The sequence below is a fragment of the Lygodium microphyllum genome, chromosome 6, assembly GCF_053477565.2.
Source record: "Lygodium microphyllum isolate KBCC chromosome 6, Lygodium_microphyllum_v1.1.10, whole genome shotgun sequence".
NCBI lineage: Eukaryota > Viridiplantae > Streptophyta > Polypodiopsida > Schizaeales > Lygodiaceae > Lygodium > Lygodium microphyllum.
This window is the reverse complement of record NC_141140.1, coordinates 5,818,611-5,823,906: the sequence shown is the minus strand read 5'-3', so window position 1 is coordinate 5,823,906 and position 5,296 is coordinate 5,818,611.

The window sequence follows — 5,296 nt, the reverse complement described above, 5'->3', positions numbered from 1 at the left end:
CGTGAAGTGGGAGAGCAAAAAGGGCTAAGGGGTTAGGAGCGGAGCCAGCTGATCGAAGCCATCGGGTACGCCTAACTTGAGGACCCCTAGGTGCAGTGATCCTGCTTTATGTGGTACTAAGTGCTTTTGTAAGTGAGTTGTTTTGTCCATTCCATGTGTAATGTTATTCTTGCTTTTCCTTTCATGCTTTTTCTCTTTCTCTTTTGTTGCGTTTAGGACACGTCTTAGCAGCCCATTGGAAAGAGGGTCTAGAAAGCTTCGCTCGGCACTCCCATGGAATGTTACGGGGTTTGCGATCTAGGTCTTTCTGAGACCTGAATCATGGTTTTCCTAGTGGTCAAACTCCTAGAACGGTAGCTAGCATTGAACCCCAGGCGAAGTACTTTATGCAGAAACGGTAGGGTCGAAGCGGATTCATGCTACACTTGGTTCAAGGAGAATGGGAAACGAGAGGGATGCAAAGCTTGACCTCTCTGCCCATTAGGCATAGTCCCATTCCGTTCCCCTAAAACAATATAAATCGGAATTCTAGTAACCTAAACTCTGGGTCAGTGCCCTTGCTGTTCATTCCATTTGAGAAGAGCTTCTTGCTGTCCATTTCGATTCAGAAAAGTTTCAAGCCAAACGGGACCACCCATCCGTAGAAGGGACCCATGGCCACATCTACCGCACTTTCCTTAGGGTTGCTTTAGTTGTCTAATTACCTACCACAATTAGTTGGACACGCATAAAACAGCTTCCTTAATTAGCCAGTTAGACACCGGTTCCTTCACATAATCTTAGCACTTGACATAGAAAAATAGTGTCAAACAAGTTCCTCTTCAACAGATTATCTTATTTATCTTTGGAATACATCCATAAAATCCAGCCCGTAGGCTAATCCATAATCTGCCCGAAGGCTATCCATAATCCGCTCAAAGGCTATCCAGCAATCCACAGGGATTACTAATCCAAGATTCTGCCCATAGACTAGTATGCGGGCCTCGAGATCCAATCCCGAGTCGCGTTAGCCTCTTGTGCAGGGCCTGGAAGGCAAGGGATTTATGGCCAGAGCCCCCCTAGCACCCAAGCGTTCTCCTGCTCCAAGTAGTGCCCAATGGAGAGACCTCTCACGGCGGGTTTAGTCCACATTCTCGGTGCAGCTAACAACCCCCTTGGTTAGGGTCAGGCAGACAATCGGGGGTAACTGATGCTGCCTCTCCCTTTAGGCCTTCAACCTGAAGCATTAATTAACTTTTCATCATTTAGTTCCTTGAGCAAACAATGCAAACAGTGCTCCTAAACTGTTACAAGCACAATCAATCCAGTGGTCGTTTATTTGGCCAACTGCTAAAGAGTGAATCCTTATCTCCGAATGCATCCAGCATTCGATCCGGGATCAATTGCAACTTGGCAAGATCCCCAAGGGTTTGTTTGTTTACCCTTTTGTCCTTGGGTTAGGACTATATCCTGTTAACCCAGCTTAACCAACACCTTAGGTTTCATAAATTAAGACAGTGAATCCTGGCGACCATGTCGCTCTAACTTGATTGATCCTTTGCTTACAAGGCAAATATATAACTTCCCCTAACTTGGCAAATCAGCCCAAGAAAGGTGACGTAACAGGATGTCTACTCATCCTCTTGCAAGTTAGACTTGCGCTAAAACCTGTCAACCTCATTCTAAGGAATGAGAAATTTATCTTGTGGATAGACCACAAAGCCATGCGACGTTGCAACTTGTTGCACAAGTGTCGCACCTAGCTCATGGGATCATCTCACCCATTGAACGGCGTTTCCTGGTCAAGGACTTTTGTTTAGACAATATGCACGGATTAGGGCGTCTTCTTACCCAACCCAATCCTAATTGTACTAGGCCAACAACGTTCGGTCCTATTCCAAACTTAATCCGAGTTTTAGCATTAAGTCGAATGATCCTTAGGGTAGAAACCCTAGATCGATATTTGGATGAGCGTCCAATTGACCCAACATTCCGTGAATGTGGGTAGGACCTTTGGGTTTGAGGGCTTCGACTTGGCGTCCAAGTACGATACTTGCCTGCATTTCTAACGTGCCAAGCCCTAGCTAGTACTTGAGGTTTTTATCGAATCGGCTAGTTATGCCTATACGAAACCCTAACGGTTATAATACCACAAATGATTTGGGTAAATTGACCTACTTGTCTTAAAGGACAATTCTTTCCTAGAGATGATAAACTTGATCTAAAGTAGAAAAATAGTTGCAAAATGTCACAATACATGTAAACATGCGATTCATTGCTTCTACGCACCACAAGATCCGCAATAGCCCTATCTTTTCTTGCTAAAGACAAAATGCATGATAATTTGAAGAATAACTTACATAGGGCCTACTAGGATTTACATCGAGGAATAATGCCTACAACCTTTTGTCTAAGTATTTGAATTTCATGCTTTGATAAGGCATGCCATCTTTTTTAAATGCATGAAATGAAATTTACGAATATGTAACATGCGACCCTTAGATACAACAACATCGTAAATGAAGTTCATGCAACACTAGGTCTAGTGTTTATTTAATGCATTTCCAAGCATCTTTTTCCATGCATGATGCCAGGAGGCATATTCCACGGTGGATTCCGTGAGGTTTTACAGTGGATTCCGTAAACTTAGATGACCGGGGCTCATACGCAAAGAGGATTCTTTGTGCGAGAAGTTGATGGGGACGCCTGTCCTTTTCGGGCATTTCATTAATTTAGTGTGTACATGGGTGATTCCATAGCGGGTGATTCCGCAAAATGCATATTAAATTAATAAACGTTTATGAGTTTAGAGTGCGCACTCGTAATAAATTAAGGTTAGGATTTATTTCTAACCAGTTGATTTATTTATGTAGCTGAAGACTGCTAGGTATTCACTTTTGTCGGTTTAATTGTGTTATTTTACTAACGATTGTGAATGCTTCAGTTGATGTGTAGAGATAGCAGCAGTGGCGGAGGAAAGCATTGGAGTTTAGCGGGTTTCCGATCTTTCGACTATATTTTGATAGGCGCCACGCCTATATTTTGATTATGTCTATAGAGACATCGACTATTTATTATTATTTTGTATGCGCTTATGCGCCTGGATATGTTATTTTTATTTGGACATTGAGATTGGGCGTGCCAGACTCTTTGGGCACCGTCCATTAGCTTTATTTTCCTATTTTTGGTAGAAAGCAAACTCAAAAGCTAAAAGCTTGTCATATTTTTGTAATTGGGCTATTTTTGAGCAAAAAGATTGAAAATATATATTAAATACATGCTTTGTGAAGCGCTCACACAAGGCATGGGGGAGATTCAACCCAATTTGTCTCTTGTCTCATGTCGTGCTTGTTTTTGCATTGATTTTTGTGCTAAAAAGTAGAGTGCTTTGTTCTTGGGGACCTTTGGGAATTCACTACGTGAGCTATCTGCGTCCGATCTGCGCACCAGTGGTATTCCACGGTGGATTCCGTGAGGTTTTACGGTGGATTCCGTAAACTTAGATGACCGGGGCTCATACGCAAAGAGGATTCTTTGTGCGAGAAGTTGATGGGGACGCCTGTCCTTTTCGGGCGTTTCATTAATTTAGTGTGTACATGGGTGATTCCATAGCAGGTGATTCCGCAAAATGCATATTAAATTAATAAACGTTTATGAGTTTAGAGTGCGCACTCGTAATAAATTAAGGTTAGGATTTATTTCTAACCAGTTGATTTATTTATGTAGCTGAAGACTGCTAGGTATTCACTTTTGTCGGTTTAATTGTGTTATTTTACTAACGATTGTGAATGCTTCAGTTGATGTGTAGAGATAGCAGCAGTGGCGGAGGAAAGCATTGGAGTTTAGCGGGTTTCCGATCTTTCGACTATATTTTGATAGGCGCCACGCCTATATTTTGATTATGTCTATAGAGACATCGACTATTTATTATTATTTTGTATGCGCTTATGCGCCTGGATATGTTATTTTTATTTGGACATTGAGATTGGGCGTGCCAGACTCTTTGGGCACCGTCCATTAGCTTTATTTTCCTATTTTTGGTAGAAAGCAAACTCAAAAGCTAAAAGCTTGTCATATTTTTGTAATTGGGCTATTTTTGAGCAAAAAGATTGAAAATATATATTAAATACATGCTTTGTGAAGCGCTCACACAAGGCATGGGGGAGATTCAACCCAATTTGTCTCTTGTCTCATGTCGTGCTTGTTTTTGCATTGATTTTTGTGCTAAAAAGTAGAGTGCTTTGTTCTTGGGGACCTTTGGGAATTCACTACGTGAGCTATCTGCGTCCGATCTGCGCACCAGTGGTATTCCACGGTGGATTCCGTGAGGTTTTACGGTGGATTCCGTAAACTTAGATGACCGGGGCTCATACGCAAAGAGGATTCTTTGTGCGAGAAGTTGATGGGGACGCCTGTCCTTTTCGGGCGTTTCATTAATTTAGTGTGTACATGGGTGATTCCATAGCGGGTGATTCCGCAAAATGCATATTAAATTAATAAACGTTTATGAGTTTAGAGTGCGCACTCGTAATAAATTAAGGTTAGGATTTATTTCTAACCAGTTGATTTATTTATGTAGCTGAAGACTGCTAGGTATTCACTTTTGTCGGTTTAATTGTGTTATTTTACTAACGATTGTGAATGCTTCAGTTGATGTGTAGAGATAGCAGCAGTGGCGGAGGAAAGCATTGGAGTTTAGCGGGTTTCCGATCTTTCGACTATATTTTGATAGGCGCCACGCCTATATTTTGATTATGTCTATAGAGACATCGACTATTTATTATTATTTTGTATGCGCTTATGCGCCTGGATATGTTATTTTTATTTGGACATTGAGATTGGGCGTGCCAGACTCTTTGGGCACCGTCCATTAGCTTTATTTTCCTATTTTTGGTAGAAAGCAAACTCAAAAGCTAAAAGCTTGTCATATTTTTGTAATTGGGCTATTTTTGAGCAAAAAGATTGAAAATATATATTAAATACATGCTTTGTGAAGCGCTCACACAAGGCATGGGGGAGATTCAACCCAATTTGTCTCTTGTCTCATGTCGTGCTTGTTTTTGCATTGATTTTTGTGCTAAAAAGTAGAGTGCTTTGTTCTTGGGGACCTTTGGGAATTCACTACGTGAGCTATCTGCGTCCGATCTGCGCACCAGTGGTATTCCACGGTGGATTCCGTGAGGTTTTACGGTGGATTCCGTAAACTTAGATGACCGGGGCTCATACGCAAAGAGGATTCTTTGTGCGAGAAGTTGATGGGGACGCCTGTCCTTTTCGGGCGTTTCATTAATTTAGTGTGTACATGGGTGATTCCATA